General features: G+C 41.1%; 1 pseudogene; it reads left to right on the top strand.

The window, feature by feature from the left end:
• Positions 1 to 3,178: 3,178 nt before the first annotated feature.
• On the top strand, positions 3,179 to 19,274 carry LOC138610223 (protein NLRC3-like; annotated as a pseudogene).
• The last annotated feature ends 1,738 nt before the right edge of the window (positions 19,275 to 21,012 follow it).

Genomic DNA, 21,012 nt, shown 5'->3' with positions numbered 1-21,012 from the left:
GTGTTCATTACACTGAAGTAAAGACGTATAAAAAAAATGTCTGCTGCACGCGTGGTTGTTTATAATTATAAAATATAGTTTTTAAGCTGAATATGATCAACTTAAAAGAAATATCTTAAAAAATATTAATATAACATGTCAAGTATGATTGCGTTTAACAGATGACAGAAATGCCACACGCGCGAGTTCAAGGTTCTTAAACGTGAGGATTTGATGTGTATCATATATTTAAGATGATGCTTTAAATACAGTGTGTATAAATATCATAGACCAGCGGTCCCCAAACAGCAGACCGCGGTCCGGATCCGGACCCAACCGCCGTCGTCTTCGGACCCGGACCTATTTACAGTTTTGACAAGCGCATCTATTTAACCTGCGCAGCTTTTTTGTCTTTGCGGTAGTGATTTGGGGGTCCAAGAAACTCGCAGACCAATGCATTCGTTGTAAATCATCACACGTGACGCTACTCAGCCAATCAAATCTGTCACTCAGATTAACATCGCGACTCACAGTGGGTGTGTGAGAATACAGATACAGACTGTAGAGCCAGCCGACAAGAGAGTTGCAGAGACACAGTGGGAGAAAAGAAGTGAGTTAGGGAAAACTAGGCGTGCTCTAAAATGAGAGCAGTAGAGAAAACCGAGCTTTTAAGACTGGACAGACTCGTATATGTTCCGTGACTGGCGATTATTGAACGCGGACATTGTTAACAGAGACAAGCGGAGTGACAGTGTCAGACAGAGACTCGAGGCTGCAGTTTTGTTCAAACACTTTATTGATAAACCTGAGAGTTACACAGAGCTACAGGCTTCATCATCATGACCAGTTTTCCTCTTATTTCCACAGTTCTGTTCTCATATGTACCGGTATGAGCCCTCTCTCTCTCCCCCTCGCTCTCGCTCTGTCCGTCAGTGTACAGTGCGTTTAAATGTTATTTATTTCATAGTCATTGCCTCTTTTAAAACTCACCATGAGAAAAAGTTTAACGCAACTGCATTTCGGCAAAACATAAAATAAAATTTGGCAAACATAAAATAAATATAAAGTGAATCCCCCTGTTATGGTCAAATCCTGATAATTCGAAGAGTTTGAAGAGGTAAAACTGTCTCTCTCTTTCATTTAATTTCTGCATGGACAACATTATACTACCAGTAGTACCAGACATTATATTATTTGTTTTTATTTACAAATAAAGACACTTCCATCACAAACTGGGGCATAAAATAAACCAAAAATACAGGAAATAAAGGTTTTGACACTCCAAATTTCCGGGGGGAGACCCCCCAGATCCCCCAACATACAGACACACTATATTTCCTTACCAATATTGAAGTATTCATTATTATTATTGTTATTGTTAAATTATGAGAGCTCTGTGTTAAAGTTATTAGTGCTGTTGTAAAAACTATTTAGCCTAATTGTATTTTCTTTATTTGATTTGACAGATGTTCAAAATGTATAAATGTATTGTACTGAATCATAACGCAGGTCAGACATTATGATGTTCTGGACCTTTGCTTGAGAAAAAAAATCTCTAACTGGACCTCTTTCAAGTTTAATTGATTACCCCTGTCATAGACTGTATATAAGAGGTGGATGTAGCTGCTGTGACGTCACTCGATTGTTTGTCTGCCATTTTGAAGCTTTGACTTTTGGCTGTCGTCATCTTGTTTTTTAATGCTGGAGGTGAGCAGATTTTGACAAGAGAATAGATACACATTGCTTCATCTCTATTCCCGTCAACAGGTGGCAGAGATGTGGACCTGAGAATTAGTGACTTGGACTCATATTGACTCGAGTCACTGTCTTGATGACTTGCGACTTGACAAAAAATAAATTACTTGAGACTCGACTTGGACTTGCAGGTTAATGACTTGAGACTTGACTTGAGGCATGATGACTCGGATGACTTGCGTGTGTTCATAAGTTTGAATGTTGTAAAATTCAATGTTGTCAAGTTTCTGTCTAACTATCAAGTATGTATGCAACACAAACTGGGAGTCATGATTGGATGACTCAAAAAGCTCCCCGGTATGTGATTGTCATGATTGGATGACTGGCTGTCAGTCAAACTCCTCGCTATGGCAACACGCAACATCAAAGACCCCCGCTACCTGATGTTTTTCCCCAAAGAGAAGCCTCATCAGTCGTACTCGTTACTACTTAACACGCTCTCAGAGCAGACCATCATCATGACTGCATCTGTGCCAAGATAACACAGATACAATTCACTGCCATACTTTTTAAACAGGTTATGACTTGGGCAATAATATCATTATTAGACAGGCTGCTAACACCTTGTGTTTTCTCTTTATAAAGACCGGATACTACAGGTCAGAGTGCTGGATCTTGGGTGGAAAAAAAGTGACTTGACTTGGGACTTGACTTGCCTTCTCCTTAAGGACTCGACTTGACTTGACTTGCCCAAGAAAAAAATACTTGAGACTTGCTTGAGACTTGGACCAAATGACTTGAGACTTACTTGGGACTTAAGCAAAGATGATTCGGTCACAACACTGACAGGTGGCCATGGAAGGGGCTTGTCAATCACAGGTAGCCCTGCCCTAAACCCTCCCCTGCTTTTTGGTCTGTGTGACTCTAAATGGGAGCACCAGTGACTAAATAAATTTCATGCTGTGAAGAAGACTTGAAACTAGACTCCGAATAAATATGGCATTTTGTACATAACCTAAGTTTCAGTACTTTTCTTATATTGCCCAGTGAATGTATACATTCTAAAAACCACTGTATTATGTTATGTCTGCATCTGCCAGTGGGCCACTACAAGAAGAGTAGGCATGATATCAATTCCACTACAAGGGAGACTGGATGTTCTCTGCAATTAGGTGGAAAAAAACATGTGCCTAATAGGCAAAAAGGGTTGGAAAATATCGGCATATTGGATAATCCAATATCGTGCATCCCTAAAAACTATAAATGACAAAGTTGCAGGCTGATAGTCGAGACTCAATTTAGAGTCAACAGAGAAGGATGTCATACTGAGGGACGACAATTTAATGGGAATAGACACACAGAATCTTTGTGATTGCAGGTCACATAAATTATCACATCAGGCAATGCTCTCTGGAGGATGACCATCTCTACTTAATACCCTTCCTGTTTGTCTTCTTGTCCTCAGGTTGTATTACTTGCATGCACTACGTATATTTGCAGTAAGATGAGTGATTGTGGGGACAAAGAGGAGGACAGAGCAGAGTCCCCTATGTCCAACCGTCTCTCTATGAAGAGTGACCAGTCTAAAGGTAATCCTCCAGTATTCAGTAGCTAATAAAGCAGGACCTTCAGATTCACAGTAAGAGGTCAGTAGAGAGTTGGGGTCAGTCCATGCTGGTTTGTGCAGCATTAAACTAATCACAGTTAGTAACAAAGCAAAGTTTAATTGTTTCTAGTAAACCTCCTCAACCCTTCCTCAACATCCCTAGTGCTAATAAACAACAAACTTCAACAATTATTGCTTTACAGTAAACAAAACATAGCTTAATTAGGAAATTGGCAAGGTCTGCCATGTGGTATACAGTATGATGAGCATGACAGTTATTTTTCATTCCAGATGCGATTTGAAATACAGTTCCAATACACAATAGTATTGTTTTCTTTATATGATTTGTAGACAGGGAAATTCAGTACTGTTTCTTGACCCTCATATTATGAACGCTTTGTAAATAAATCCAACAATAGACACATACCTTAAGCGTTGCTTCACTGTGCTTCTTTTTTTGGGGATTATTTTATTTTGACTTTTACCTTTTACAATAAAACAAACACACACAACAGACAAAAAGCTCCCAGTACCATTACACAAAATAACAGATAGAAAGAGGGGATTCATATCAAGGGTACAAGAAAACAAAAAACAACAAGAAAACAAAAAAAACAACAACAATAAAACAGAAAAACAAAACCAAACAAAACAAAAACACATAGGTGGGAGACTGCCAGAATATCAGTCAGTATGCAGGATAGGGCAGAGTTTTTACAGAGTATAGATACAACATAGCAGCAGAGCTCATGAGTTATACAGTTAGGTCTCATCAAGCGACGTCAAAAACGGCTTCCACATCTTAAGGAAATAGTTTTGTGAGTTCAGATTTGTTTTAATGCTAAAACGAATCTGTTCCATCTTAGCAATAGAAAGCATTTCGTTGAGCCACCTTCTGAAACATGGGGACAATGGAGACTTCCAGTTTAATAATATACTTTTTTTAGCTGCAACAATGCCTGCCTTGAGAGCCTGCTTTTGATGGGAGGGAAGGGCCATTGTCCTGTCGGAGCAACCAAATATTACTAAGTTACAGTCTGGCTGAATGCTTATTTTGTATTGTTTTGAAAACCAATTAAATATGTCATACCAGAAATTGGCTAGTTCTGGACAGTGCCAGAATAAGTGTGATTGTGATCCCTCGGCGTACCGCATCTGTCACACATGGGAGAAACTGATTCAAATATCTTACTGAGTTTAGTTTAAGTTTAGTTAAGAGTAATGCAGCCTGTGTAATACTTTAAATTGAATCAGTCTATATCTAGAATTGATAGAACAGCTCTGTATACTGGACAGGCCCTCCTCCCACAGTTCCTCTGACACTGGAACGCCCAGTTCTTCAGCCCAGGCCTCCCTCAGATGACTGGCATCTGTTGGTACCATAAAAACAGTGATGAAGCGGGAGATCAAATGTTTGGAGTTTGGCTGTGAGAGAAGTAAATCATAAAAAATGTGGATCTTTGGTTTAGTCGCGATTTCTGGAATACACTCCCGTACAAAATGCCTGACTTGAATGTATCGGTATAAATGTGGTTGAGGAAGGTGATATTTAGCTTGGAGCTGAAGGAATGAAGCAAATTTATTATCTATGTAAAGATCTCCAATACATTACAGTCCCCTCTCCCTCCAGTCCAGAAGCACCCTGTCCATCACCCCCAGTCCGCAATAGGTGTGTGTACTGAGACATTTTAATTGATTCAAAATCTTCAGGGAGTTTGTGAGAATGAAGTTATGACCAAGTAGTTTGTTGGAAGGCTGTGCTCTGGAAAAGAGCAGCACTGGGAGAGAGGTTTCTGTAACTGACATGGATTCGATTTTCAACCAGAGTGGGGAGACAGCAGGCCAGTCATCACCAGGCGAGCCCCATTGCCAGAAGGAAAGAGCCCTCGCATTTGCAGCCCAGTAATAATGCCTAAATACAGGTAGGCCGAGGCCACCCCTGTTTACATTCTTCTGTAAGTGGGCTTTAGAGATGCGAGGGGGTTTGTTTGCCCAGACAAACAAAAGGATAGCTGAATCCAGTTGTTTAAAGAAAGACAATGGTAAATAGATAGGAAGGTTTTGGAAAAGGTACAAGAACCTTGGAAGTACAACCATGAAAAATGCACAACATACCACAAAACCGGTACACAAATCCGCAATACACATTTCAAATAAAAAATATATACCCTTCATGTCTGAAAAGGAAAGGAAAGGAAAGGAGCAGAAAGAAGAATATAATTCTTATTATTTTTTATATTATTTGTGATAGTATACCGCCCTCCTGGCGCATACAGAGTTTTTATCAGATTTAGTCCTGAGTTCAGATAAAATAATTATCGTAGGGGACTTCAAAATTCATGTAGATGTTGATAATGATAGTCTTAGCATGGCATTTATGTCCCTTTTGGACTCTATTGGTTTCACTCAAAGTGTAAACCAGCCTACTCACCGCTTTAACCACACCCTCCACCTTGTTCTAGCTTATGGCCTTGAAACCGAAAACTTAATTGTCTTCCCACAAAATCCTCTTTTATCAGATCACTATTTAGTAACATTCGATTGCCTATTAACCGACTACTCTCCAGTTAACAAAAATGTACTCACAAGATGTTTGTCTGATAAGACTGTAGCTAAATTTAAGGAAACAATTCCAGCTGCTTTTAATTCTTACCACATCTGTTTACTACAGAAAGCTCTGATGCTAATGTTAGTCCCTCTCAGCTTGATCAGTTTGTTGATAGTACTGCAGGTTTGCTGAGAAGTACTCTAGACTCGATTGCCCCCTTAAAAAAGAAGATTATTAAACGACAGAGGCTAGCTCCATGGTATGACTCAGAAACTCGTAACTTGAAGCAAATGTGGCGTAAATTTGAAAGAATGTGGCGATCCACCAAAACAGAAGAGTCTCGTTTACTCTGGCAAAATAGTCTTAATAAATACAGGAAGGCCCTACGGCATGCTCGAGGTGTCTACTACTCCTCCCTCATAGAAGAACATAAAAACAATCCCAGGTACCTTTTCAGCACTGTAGCCAGGCTGACAGAGAGTCACAGCTCCACTGAGCCAAGTATTCCTATAGGCCTCAGCAGTGATGATTTCATGAGCTTCTTTAATGACAAAATCCTAAAGATTAGAGACAAAATTTGTAACCTCCTGCCGTTAACTGGTGCAGATGTATCTTTGGAAACTGCTCAAAAACCTGATGTTTACCTTGACTGTTTTTCTCCAATTGACCTTCCTGAGCTAAATTCTCTGATATCTTCGTCCAAACCATCAACCTGTCTTTTAGACCCGATTCCAACCAAGCTGCTTAAGGAAGTCCTTCCCTCAATTTGCACTTCTTTACTAGATATGATCAATATGTCTTTATCGACTGGCTATGTACCCCAGTCTTTTAAACTAGCTGTAATTAAGCCACTTCTTAAAAAGCCTACCCTAGATTCAGGCACCTTAGCTAACTAAAGACCTATATCTAACCTTCCTTTTATCTCAAAGATCCTTGAGAAAGCAGTCGCTAATCAATTATGTGACTTTCTTCATAACAACAGTTTATTTGAGGACTTTCAGTCAGGATTTAGAGTCCACCATAGCACTGAGACAGCACTTGTGCGAGTTTCAAATGATCTACTTACTGCTTCAGACAGAGGACTTCTCTCTGTACTCGTCCTGTTAGATCTTAGTGCCGCTTTCGACACGATAGACCATCACATCCTGTTACAGAGATTAGAACATTTAATTGGCATTACAGGATCTGCACTAAGTTGGTTTAAATCTTATTCATCAGATCGATCTCAGTTTGTTAATGTTCATGATGTGTCCTCTATGCACACCAAAGTTAGTCATGGAGTTCCACAAGGTTCTGTGCTCGGACCGATTTGTTTTACCTTATATATGCTTCCTCTGGGTAATATCATGAGGAAACACTCCATTAATTTTCATTGTTATGCAGATGATACTCAATTATACTTATCAATGAAGCCAGACGAAAACCAATCAGCTATCTAAACTAGAAGCATGCCTTAAGGACATAAAGATCTGGATGACAAGAAATTTTCTGCTACTTAACTCAGACAAAACTGAAGTTATTGTGCTCGGCCCAAACACCTCAGAGATTCTTTCTCTAATGATATAGCTCCCCTAGATGGCATCAGCCTGGCATCCAGCACTACTGTCAGGAATCTGGGAGTTCTATTTGATCAGGATATGTCCTTCATCTCCCACATAAAACAAATATCAAGGACAGCTTTCTTTCATCTTCGCAACAAAAATCAGACACATCTTGTCTCAAAACGATGCAGAAAAACCAGTCCATGCATTCGTTACTTCCAGGTTGGATTATTGTAACTCGTTACTATCAGGCTGCCCTAATAAGTCACTAAAAACTCTGCAGCTGGTACAAAATGCTGCAGCACGTGTGCTGACAAGAACTAGGAAGAGAGATCACATCTCTCCTGTATTAGCCTCTCTGCACTGGCTTCCTGTAAAATCTAGAATAGAATTTAAAATCCTTCTTCTTACTTACAAAGCTCTTAATGGTCAGGCACCATCATATCTTAAAGAGCTCATAGTGCCATATTACCCCTCTAGAACATTGCGCTCCCAGGATGCAGGCCTGCTTGTGGTACCTAAAGTCTCTAAGAGTAGTGTTGGAGGTAGAGCCTTGAATTACCAGGCCCCCCTCCTCTGGAACAATCTACCAGCCAAGGTCCGGGAGGCAGACACCCTCTCTTCTTTTAAGAGAAGACTTACAACTTTCCTCTTTGATAAAGCTTATAGTTAGGGCTGGCTCAGGCTTGGACTAGCCCATAGTTATGCTGCTATAGGCTTAGACTGCCGGGGGGATCTGACACACCAAGCTCCTCTCTCTCTCTCTCTCTGACTCTCTGACTCTCTCTCTCTCTCTCTCTTCCTCTCTCTCTGACTCTCTCTCTGACTCTCTCTCTCTCTCTGTCATATTAATGCAGCTCATTAACTCTGTATCTTCTGGTCCCATTAACATTACTAACCACATATCTTCCCGGGAGTTCTTGTGCTCCCTTGTCTTGAAGGTTCCTGAGGATCGTTGCTGCAGACCACCTGCTGCTGTGGACCTGCTCGACTGCAACAACTACTAACATCAGCCTTCCCCATAGTATCATTATTGTTGCTGCTAATGCTAATAGTAGACCTGTTGACTTCAACTGTTACAATTACGATTACCTCAGCCTTTATCATTACTCTGCTTCTCTTGCTAATTTATTTATTTATTTATTTATTTAGCCAATCTTCACCCTAGTCTACCACTATTATTGGCATTGCAACCATAAGTATGTGTCTGTTGTTGTTCATGTAACAAGGACATATGTTGTTGTGGTAACAAGAACATATGTTGTTGTTGCTCTCTTTGCCTGTCTCTATCCTGCATCTCCTTCTATCCCATTTTCGGCCCATCCAGTCGAGGCAGATGGCTGTTCAACATGAGTCTGGTTCTGCTCGAGGTTTCTGCCTGTTAAAAGGAAATTTTTCCTTGCCAATGTGCCGAATTGCTAAGTGCTACTCATGGTGGATTGATGTTGGGCCTCTCTTTAAATAACTTAACAAAGAGTCGGTCTAGACCTGCTCTTTCTGTAAAGTGTCTCGAGATAACCCTGGTTATGATTTGGCGCTATACAAATAAAATTTGATTGATTGATTGAAGCCAAAGGCAAACCCACAGCAGGTTTTGGCTTTGTCTTGCTGTGCCTCTGGCATATGTCACAGTTATGTACTATTTCTTGCACAATAGTAGTACATTCTTTGTCTTTATTTCCCGAGCTGTGAAGAAGTCTCTGTAGTCTGTCTGCTGATGCATGGTCAAACTGTTAATGCAGCTTCAGAAGAGCTTTCCGTTTTTTCATCTGGGGACATGTTTTCTGTCGCTGTAAGGACCTTGTCTTCTGTCTTATTTTTCTCTTTATCTCTAATGTCTACACAGTAGTGTCCAGAACTGGTGAATTCAAGGAAAACAGGTTGCTTGAACATAACAGCTCTGTCGTTTTCCATGTCCAAAACAGTTCCTACTTTTTTTCAGGATGCTTTACTCAGCAGTGGGATTTCAGCTTGGACTACTTCAGTTTCAATGTAACATTTTGTCTGTCCCATTTTGGCAGGTAGTTTCACTTTTCTGTTGGAATATACATTTCCATCTCCAAAACGAAAAGGCCTACAGCTGGGGGTTTCTGTTTACAGAGAGAGGTTGACTTGTCCTTGGCTGAGGTCATTAACGTAGCATTCTAGCCATTTCTCTCCACATACTGTACGAGTACAAGCAGTGTCGATAATAGCTGATCCCAAAGATTCAGTCAAGAAAATCTCTGACTTGGACATGGAGGCTTTTGTAAACAGTGTTAAGTTACATTCTTCTACATTTTCAGTTAGTCTTACATGTGCACTCTTGTGAGGACAGACCTTGGCCCAAAGAAAGGTACTCTGACAAATGGCGCATTCTGACCTCTTAAGGTAATATTGCGTTTACCTTTTCCTTGCTGTCTTTGTTCTGCAAAGAACGCTACATCCTGATTCACTTATATTCCCTCAGACGAACCTGACGTCTTTCCTCCGAAGATTCTCTTCAGTCCCGACTTCATAGATGAGAACGTTAACTCCGTGCACGCTGTCAATGCTAGTTGCCTTTTTTTTTCATCCAAACATGCCGTGTCCAACAGCTTAAAGGCTAACACAGCATCAGGAAGAGTCATGCTATACTTTTTCTTTCGGTTGTAACGCTGTCTACAATGTAGTCCGCCATGGAAACAGAGCTGTCTTTTGTAATTCCCTCAAAATGAGAATACGCTTCGTATGCGTGGTCTTTTTTCCTCCTTCAGGAACATGCTGTCCAACTTTGCTCACAGTGTAGCCATACCGTTATCACTGTCCAAATCTTCTGCGGGTATTTCCATGGCTGATTTCCTGGCTCTCCCCTCAAGCCCCAACAGCACGGGCTTGTTTCTTTTTGTCTAGTTCGGTAACTCGCGTCCAGATATTAACTTAATTCTTCCAGCTTTCATATGTCCTGGCTTCATCGAACTTCGGCAGAACTGTATAACTAGCAGCCATCCTCTGCTACCATTGTTAACGTTAATAAACACAACATTTATTCTGTTCAGAGACTTTTATTTTACGGTTAACACACACACCGTTACCTTTTACAGTCTCACCGCACCGACGGCATAGCACACTCGACTGCGCATGCGTCACCCCCAGTTCGGGGATTACCTCCAAAACATATTTGCCGTAAAGAACATGGTAGAACAGATACATGTTAACAAGGTCTTTCTGGTATCCAATGATTTATGTCCAGAATGAAAATATATTTGGGTCATGTTCCTGTTTATTGCAAAGATGATGAGCAGACAAAGTGATACCGTTTGATGATATGAGTGATGATATGTCCAATGCTGTTATGTCTGTCACTATGTCACTAACTTCCTACATTAGGGGGCGGCTGTGGCTCAGTGGTAGAGTCGATTGTATTTCAATCGGAAGGAGGTCGGAGGTTCGATCCCCATCTCCCTCAGGCTATATGTCGAAGTGTCATCAGGTATGAATGTGATAACTGATTAACAGTTGGGCACTTTAGGTAGCAGCCTCTCCCATCAGTGTATGAATGTGACATGTAATGTAAAAGCAGCTTTGAGTGGTCGCAAAGACTAGAAAAGCGCTATAGTCCAGTCCATTTACATCCAGTGACCTATAAACACCTGACCTATCACGTTACCTATTACCAAACACAAATACACACTAGGGCTGTCGATTAATATAATTTTAATCTCAATTACGCTTCCAACAATTATTTTTAAAAAATCGAGTTAAAATGATTATTTTGCCGCACTCCGTTTCGCAATGACACTCCCTTTTTGCCCTGTGATATAAATCCAGCGCACCCCTTTTCCTCAGCAGTGACATTTGCCCCACCCACACTCACTCGCCAGGCTGGCAGGCTGTAGTGGCATGTAGTTCGGTCCGAGCCAAGATGAGGGAGAAAGAGCCTTTGGTCAACAAGAAAGGTAAAAGTAATTCCGTTGGTCTGACAAGGAGCAACAACAAATACTGTGATAAGATAAGATAAGATATTCATCCCACAACGGTGACATTTACAGTGTTACAGTGTTACAGCAGGAAAGTGAATAGTGCAACATTACTATCAAAGTATTGCACATGTTGAGAAGTGAGATGAAGTGAAGTGATATTGCACATTAATGAATAAAAATAAGTATTGCACATGTAGATTATAGAGAGTATACTGTTGATTATAGAGCCTGACAACGACAGGAAGAAAAGACCTGTGGTATCTCTCCGTTAGTGGTGTGCGATACTGCAAGATTTGGTATCGATCCAATACCAAGTAATACAGGGCCAGTATCGCCGATACCAATACCGATACCGATACTTTTTAATAATTAAGGTGGATGCATCATCAAATTGCTAAATCTGAATTAATTTTCATGACCTTTAAGTGTTTTTGTGATTTTTCCTTTGGGTTATTAATTAGTTAAAACCCAGGACAGAATTTGGGAAAGTTTATAGGTAAATAGAAACTACTTTATCATCATAATAATAAACAGTAACAAAACAATTTTTCCCAATACATTTTTTTTTTTAAAATAAGTGCACAAAATTATCACTCAAGAACAAATTCAAACTAATTCTTATGAGTTGGCTAAAGTAACAAATGACCAGTTGCACTTATTTTTATAAGTTATATTAACTAATGCCAAAGATGACTAAAATATTACTTTCACCAATGTAATCTACCTGGATTTTCTCTGCCAGACTTAAAGGCTTCTGCCAATGATCTCTGCCTCCGGGTCGGGGGTCTGGGTCTGTCAGGGCCATGGGGTGGGGGATTTCTCTCCTCCTCTCTCCGTTTCTGTAGCTTGGTGTTTTCTATTGCATGGTTTTTGAAATGCTTGCATAAATTTGTTGTGTTTCCACTGTATCTTACAGGCTTTTACAAATCATACAGCGTGCTATTGTATCACTTTCATCCTGAAAATATTGCCACACGGAGCTCCTCTTCCTCTCTGCCATTCCTCTGCTCCGTCTCTGTGCTGCTTGAGTGTGTGTGCTGCTGACCAGGCCTGCCTGGCTGAGACTGCTTGCTTGCTTGTTTGCCTGGCGCCGCTGAGTCACGTGATGCTCCCGCATCAAAATACAAGAGGGGGGAGGAGGAGCAAAGTGTGCCTGCTCCACACTGTGACAGGAGCGGCACTTGGAAGCAGCGGCACTTAAACAGACACAGACAGCCAGGTCGCCTCTTTGATGAAACTGCAGCAGTGCATACAGGAGAGAAACTGAAACTAAAGTATCTATCTCATTACACTGGTATTGATCAATATCAATACCAACGTTGGTATTGATATTATCGATATTTGGATCGATCCACCACTACTCTCTTTGAGACACCGGGGGTGAAGGAGCCTATCACTGTACGAGCTTCCCAGTGGTGGTTAGTGTCTCCTGCAAGGGATGGGACGTGTTGTCCATCAGAGATGACAGCTTGGCCATCATTCTCCTGTCAACCACCACCTCCACAGGGTCAAGCTGGCCTTCTCACAGTTTGTTTAGTCTATTCCTGTCAGCAGCAGAGATGCTGCTGCCCCAGCAGACTACTCCAATGAAGATGGCTGATGCTACCACAGAGTCAAAGAAGGACTTCAGAAGTGCCCCCTCCACACCAAAAGACCTGAGTCTCCTAAGCAGATAGAATAACCTGTAATACCTTTTCCCACCAAAATTAGTGCGTTGACGCAGGGTTTTCAGACCCGGAAAGACCCGCGTATAGATGCCTATTGTCCCCTTTCCCATTGCCGGTAAATGGTAAATGGACTGTACTTATATAGCCCTTTTCTAGTCTTTGCGACCACTCAAAGCTGCTTTTACACTACATGTCACATTCACCCATTCATACACACATTCATACACTGATGGCAGAGGCTGCTACCTAAAGTGCCCAGTGTACGTAAAGTATCATATTCATACCCGTTGGCTATGCCACCGGGAGCAATTTGGGGTTCAGTGTCTTGCCCAAGGACACTTCGACATGTAGCCTGAAGGAGCTGGGGATCGAACCTCCAAACTTCCGATTGAAAGACGACCGACTCTACCACTGAGCCACAGCCAAAGCCATGTTGCTGTTCCTACAACATGGAAGGCAGCATCAGGATTAATATGATTAGTTCAAGTAATCAGGTCTGTGCAAAGGACCCCCTGCCCCGTTTCTTTTTTTTAATGTAGACTTCCAGTACATCACATCTAACATCCAACTAGAAACTGAAGCGGACACAGAGGTCTGGCTTTCCAGGATTTAGCGAGGCACGGTGTAATGAAGAAAATCACAGCTTCCAGTTTACTGCTGGCATGGAAGCTGTTTGCGTCTTAAAACCACAACCGTAGCAGAGTCAGCAAGAGGAGAGTTAACAAAGTGGTGAGCTGCTCTTATCGAGATGAGTGAATCCTAGTCGTATTTCATTGTCCTAAAGTGTTCCCAAAGTACAAAAAAATAAACTGTAAAAGCTCAATTCTAATGCAGATAAGTAAGAGGCAAGTAAATATAGGGCAGTTAACCTAGGTCAGTCAGTACAGTGGGAACACAAAAAACTCCACAAACTTGATTGAATTTAATTGTTGATTTAATAAAACTAACCCCTATATATTGATTAAAATGCACAAAGAGTGTTATACATGTGGGGCTGATGATCCCTACACAAGCAAAACTGTCCAAACTGAGCTAAGAAGAGGCCGATGATCATGAAGAAACCTGAGCTAAAAGGTAAACACACGTCATTTCCAGTAAACCGCATGAGAGGAGAAACTCTGACCTGGTGATATCAGTTTAACTGGAGACAGACAATGAAAATATAAAAGTGAAAGTTTTTTGTCAAAGTTCAGACTCTATTTTTAGTCAACAGAGCAGAGGGAGAAAAAAGATGTCCGGTCCACGATGACTGTTCATTTAACATTATTGTTTTACATTCAAAGTCTCTGGTTAATCTGTTAATGAGGGATCCCTCTCCCTCTGAGTCCTGCGACATGGGCAGATATACAGTAGATAGATGCTGTTTACAGAGTAAACCCTTACAGACACTTGAACAGACTTGTTTGTCATGATTCTTGTGGTCTGAGCTCAAAGTTAGTGTTACTGGTTATCTTTTTAACTGAAGTCCAGATGATGACAGGTTTGTTTTACAATTTCCAAGTGAATATTTCCTCAGCCACTCATACACATGACAAAATAATGCAACATAGTAAAAGATTATCACTTAATACGGTCATTAAACATCTGAGGCTTAAAAGGCCGGTTGTTTTGACAGGAATTAAACTTTCCAGGCATTCAGAACATTGTTTTATACCCAGCTAGATACAATTTTTCTTTTATAAGAATCAGGATGGGTTTTAATTATAACCTAACATATTGTATTTATATTGAAGGTCTAAGGTTCAACGTCTTGTAGTTGTCATGATTTAATGCAGGATTGTAGAGACAGATGGGTATGTCAAATGTTCTGATCAGTTCAAAAACAGGACGGGGCACATACCAGGCAGTCAGTCAGACAAATCAGAATAGAGGCAAAGCAAACCACAGTGAGGTGGTGCTCAGGCATTCACAGTCAGGCAGACAAGGAGGAAGGTGGAACTATCAGTCAAAGACAGAGTGGAAACCCACCGGAATACATATTGCTAGTTTAATCTTGGGAATGGGGAGCAGGTGAGTGAATGGGCAGAGATACTGAGGTAATGGGAATGGCAAGAAAGGGGTTATACAGTTGGTTATAAAATGGGTTTATGAGTGTAATAATCGGTGTAATATGAGTGTTTAAAATTGTGCAAATTGAATATACAGTGGGAATTACTACTGTAAAAAGCAGTAATATGGTTATATGCAAAACCAGAGTGTTAAGCACTTAGGATAAATCACAACATTCTGAGACCATGATATTTACATTACCTTTCAACTTGTACCAAGGACTAGTGTCATTTAGCTTTTGAACCTATAACATCGTCAATTTAAACGGAACAGCAAAGCCAAAATATGTTTTCTGTTTCAGGAAAAACATGCAGCAACATGCATACAGCACATGGGAAGCTTGTCAAGAAGTAACAATTATTGCAAGATTATCCGACTTGATCAGACTGAAGAAGAAATAATCAACCTGGACCTTTATGATTCAGCAACACAAGAAGACAAAAGAATAAAAGAGAAAGTTGCAGGCGATAGTCGAGACTCCATTTAGAGTCAACAGAGAAGGATGTCATACTGAGTGATGTTAATTTAATGGAAGTAGACATGCAGAATCTTTGTGATTGCAGGTTGATTTTAACACATATTTAACACTCTTTCTTTTTGTGTCTTGTTTGTCTTCTTGTCCTCAGGTTGTATTACTTGCATGCACTACGTATATTTTCCTAAATTCAATCTGAAGTGCAGAAGATGAGTGATTGTGGGGACAAAGAGGAGGACAGAGCAGAGTCTCCTATGTCCAGCTGTCTCTCTATGAAGAGTGGCCGGTCTAAAGAATTTCCTCCAGTCTTCAGTAATGAACCAGATAAACAGTAAGGGAATCACTTTGTAACCACCAACCCATCAAATAACCAACTTGACAAAATCTTAGGATGAGGAGCTTAAATATACAGTCTGAAAAAATCATTCTGCCCTCTGCCACTAACCTCAATAAAGAATAATGAGAATTATTGATTGATTTCTTAGGTCAGTATTTTCAGGCTGCCGTTGCAGCGACATACTGTGTTTCAGAGCAGATGTTTTTGATTTTACATGTAATTTAACAATAACTAATAATCTAAGGGATTTTTCTTGTTTCCCCAGAAAGAACAAAAGAAGTATATCTGGGGAGGAGCTGCTGTCCAGCTGTGTTTTATGTCAGAACATCCTGAGAGATCCAGTTTCTACCAGCTGTGGACGCTGGTTCTGCAAACAGTGCATCACCTCACACTGGGACCAGTCTGGTTCATCTGGAGATTCCTCCTGTCCCCAGTGTGGAGAAAGATCTGTAACAAGAACAGGACTTCAGACAGCCGGGAAGACCAGCTCTGTACAAAGTAAGACTGAACATCTTTCTGTTTATGTCGTTGTGTCTGAAAGCAGGACTTTCTCATTTATTACAGGGACTTTAGTTGGTGTGCAGTGCTTACAATGTCAGTTTAGTCAGGATATTTTTTTCTCTTTCAGCAGATAGTGTTTTGCAGGAGGTTTCAGATGAGCATAAGATCAGTCTGAGGAGGAGATGTGAACGTGTGACTGAAGGAACTGACGAAACAGGAAGTGGAACCCTCCTCAACAGAATCTACACTGAGCTCTACATCACTGAGGGACAGAGTGAAGAGGTTAACACCCATCATGAGGTCAGGCAGCTTGAGAGAGCTTTCAAGATGGAGACCCTACATGAGACTCCAATCAAGTGCCATGAAATCTTTAAAGCCTTACCTGACCAACAGAGACCAATCAGAGTGGTCCTGACGAACGGCGTCGCTGGTGTTGGAAAAACCTTCTCAGTGCAGAAGTTCACTCTGGACTGGGCAGAGGGCTCGGGGAACCAAGATGTCAGTCTGCTGATTCTGCTTTCCTTCAGGGAGCTGAACTTGATCAAAGACCAGCAGTACAGTCTTCTCAAGCTGCTCCATTTTTTCCATCCAACATTACAGAAGCTCACAGCAGAGACGCTCGCTGTCTGTAAACTGTTGTTCATCTTTGATGGCCTGGATGAAAGCAGGCTTTCATTAGATTTCACCAACACTCAGGTTGTGTCTGACGTCTCACAGAAGTCATCAGTCAAAGTCCTGTTGATGAATCTCATCGAGGGGAAGCTGCTTCCCTCAGCTCACGTCTGGATAACTTCCCGACCTGCAGCAGCCAATCAGATCCCTCCTACATACGTTGACAGGGTAACAGAAGTACAAGGTTTCACTGACGCCCAGAAGGAGGAGTACTTCAGGAGGAGGTTCAGGGATGAAGAGCTGTCCAACAGAATCATCTCACACATGAAGACATCCAGGAGCCTCCACATCATGTGTCTAATCCCAGTCTTCTGCTGGATCACTGCTACAGTTCTGGAGCACATGTTGACCACAGACCAGAGAGGAGAGCTGCCCAAGACCCTGACTGACATGTACTCCCACTTCCTGCTGGTTCAGACAAAGAGGAAGAAGCAGAAGTATGATGAGGGACATCAGGTGAGTCCTCAGGAGCTGATGGAGGCTGACAGGGAAGTTCTTCTGAAGCTGGGGAGGCTGGCGTTTGAACATCTGGAGACAGGAAACATCATGTTCTACCAAGAAGACCTGGAGCGGTTAGGTCTGGATGTCACAGAGGCCTCGGTGTACTCAGGAGTTTGTACAGAGATTTTCAAAAGTGAGTGTGTGATCTTCCAGAAAACTGTCTACTGCTTCGTTCATTTGAGTATACAAGAGTTTCTGGCTGCAGTCTACATGCTCCACTGTTACATAGACAGGAACACAGAGGTACTGGAGGTTTTCTTAAAAGACATTAGACTCAGGGAATCAAACACAGAGTCTTTTCTTGAGAAGATTTCTAAGCTTTTTCGAAACCCTTGCCAATCACTGGATGTCTTTCTGAGGAGTGCCATGGAGAGATCCCTTGAAAGTAAGAATGGTCACCTGGACCTGTTTGTTCGCTTCCTTCATGGCCTCTCTTTGAAGTCCAATCAAAGACTCCTAAGAGGCCTGCTGAGTCAGACAGACAGCAGCCCAGAAATGATCCAGAGGGTCATCAATAACCTAAATGAGATGAACAGTGATGAGATCTCTCCTGACAGAAGCATCAACATCTTCCACTGTCTGATGGAGATGAATGACCACTCAGTACATTGGGAGATCCAAGAATTCCTGAGGTCAGTGAACAGATCAGGGAAGGAACTCTCTGAGATCCACTGCTCTGCTCTGGCCTACATGCTGCAGATGTCAGAGAAAGTGGTGGATGAGTTGGACCTGAAGAAGTACAGCACATCTGATCAGGGACGATTGAGACTGATTCCAGCTGTGAGGAACTGCAGAAAGGCTCTGTAAGTCCAGATTTAAATAACAATATAGATAAGTTTTGATACGTATTGTAGGTCTCAAAATGTACACATAACAACATTTTTTTAATTCTAAAAATAGTGCTACTTTGCTGGAAAATATGTCAGCTTAAGAGCATCTGTGACATTATTACTGATTTAAATTCAAAACAAAATGTACATGCCGTATAAAGTCAGACACACGTTGTAAATTCTGCAGGGGGAATGACGCTACCTGCAGTGGATTAGTGGACAATCTCCTCTAGTGCAGTGCTGGGGTCGTTACTCAAAAGTCACATATTACACATTACTCGTTACTTTTTTTTTTTTAGATAATGCATTACTTTACTTAATTACTCCCTATGGAGAGTAATTTGTTATATTACTTGTTACATTACTTTTGCGTTACTCTTTTGCATCCCAGAGTCATCACTGTGATTGTGTACGAATGATTGCATGTGACGAATGGAAACTTAAATAAGATGCATTGTCGCATAATTGCCAGTAAACAATATCACATATCAGCATAAATCCCTGTCCTAATAAGGAGTTGTCTGTATTTTGCCGAGTATGTTTCTGAAAGACAACGATTCCACTGTAGAAACAACAACAAATTCGAAGTGATCATCTGCCATTTTGCCTTATCTCTGTTTGGACTCTAGCAAAGTCGTGAAGTGAGGTGAAGCAATTGTTGCGTTCGCAGCATGCACTATGGGAGTGTGCATGAAAGGCAGAAGAAGAACTTATGCAGTGCAAATAACGAGTTACATATTGCCTTACATATTATTACATATCACATAATAGTTTGATTAGTAACGGTAACGTGATTACTGAATTTAAGTCAATAATGCCTTACATTACTGCGTTACAGAAAAAAGTAATGATTACAGTGTGATTGTTACTTTGTAACACGTTACACCCACTACTAATTGTTAATTTTTTTAGAACTTGATGGACTAACTTTTTAATTGACTTTATATACCTTTAACTTTTATTCTTTTGGTTTTATATCATAAACTGTTTTTGATATCAGAGTGGCATTCTTATTCTATTTTGTAACTGATGTGTATATTTTTGGTTTATATGTCTTTAAACACTTTGCAATCGTGTTTTTGGGTTGAAATTATGGGATAATGTAGCATGCTGATTTGCTAACACAAGAACAGAATATTCATCAAATCAGCAAACTGAATCAAAAATGTCACACAACATATCCAACATTAACTAACAATAGACAACTTAAACTACCTCTTAGACTTAGACTTAGACTTAGACTCAACTTTATTGATCCCTTTGGGATGACTCCCTCTGGGAAATTCAGTCTCCAGCAGCTTATACAGTATAATACAATAGGAAAGAATCAGCACACAGAGGGTAAAAAATAAAGATCAAAATATATATATCTATCGATATATATATATATATATATATATATATATATAAAAAGTACAAAATTAGATAACAAAATATATAAAATATACACTCTTAGAAAATGTACAAGTAAACAGTGGGTAATAGTTCAATTAAACTAAATTAGGTTATTGCACTGTGGTATTAGGTTATTGCACTGTGGTGAGAGATTATTGCACATTGACAGATTTTTATTGCACATATGACCCTTTGAGAAATAAATAATATTACTATTGAATAAAAGAAGTTAACTACTATTAACTTTGTGAGCTGAATTAGTGGCTACCGCTTGTGAGAGAGTCTGTCCCTGTTACCTCCTCCCCCTAAGTGAGGAGTTGTACAGCCTGATGGCATGAGGGACAAAGGAGTTCTTCAGTCAAGTTCTCATACAAGATAGACACAGTTGCTGCAAACCCCTGAGTGTATTGAACTAAGTGATATGGCATTTTGATGTTAATGAATTCAACTTTAAATTTTAGTATTAAACAAGTGTTGTGGTGAATAATATTTTAAAGCAGGGCTGAACAATTTTGGGTCTATGGGCCAGCTCCTTTTGTTTTGGCCTGCTGGGATGTGGGTAAAACGTCCAGGGGCATACTTGTTTCTGCTCCTGTTGATGTTAACCAAGCCTTGCTGCAGTTCCATATATGACCACAGTTTTACATGGGTTATTTTGTCGCCCTGTGCGGTTCCTGTGAGCAGAGATCCACTGCCCTGCCAAGACCCATGTCAGCCAGTCAAGATGAAGCTAGGGCTGCACGACAAATCATTTAACATTCCAGGCCGTGCTACAAGCACATTCAAACCTCTGCAAATGATCCAGAACGCAGCAGCGCGACTGCTCTTCAATCAACCCAAAACAACTCCACTCACTCCACTGTTCATATCCCTCCACTGGCTCCCAGTTGCTGCTTCCTTGAGGCAAGCCTAAAGTTCTTCTCCATAGCCTCCCCGAACATCTCCCACACTCTGCTTCTGCAACAACTGAACCCACAGCCATTCTGGCCACCCCGGTACCTGTCTGCTGCTTCTGGAGACCCCTGGGCTAAGCAAAGCCTGACCCTTCGACTCCACAGGATCCGTCTCTGGCGCATTCTGTCTGCACCGCGTTTCTAGTCCGTCAACGGCGCGAGCCCTAGCACACAGGAAGCGTGTCTGGTCCGCAGCGCAGCGGAGCACTGGCCTAAGCAGCTGGATTCGCGAGATCACAAGATCGCCGGAGAACTACATTTTCGCTCGGGAATTGAGAAATCACGCGATAACATCAATGTTAGCAGAGCAACACACAAACTA

This window comes from Semicossyphus pulcher, unplaced genomic scaffold (genome assembly GCF_022749685.1).
Source record: "Semicossyphus pulcher isolate SPU_LCO1_2020_fin unplaced genomic scaffold, fSemPul1.0.p SCAF_6, whole genome shotgun sequence".
Lineage (NCBI taxonomy): Eukaryota > Metazoa > Chordata > Actinopteri > Labriformes > Labridae > Semicossyphus > Semicossyphus pulcher.
The sequence above is the reverse complement of the archived record's forward strand: the minus strand, read 5'-3'. Positions and strand labels throughout refer to the sequence as shown.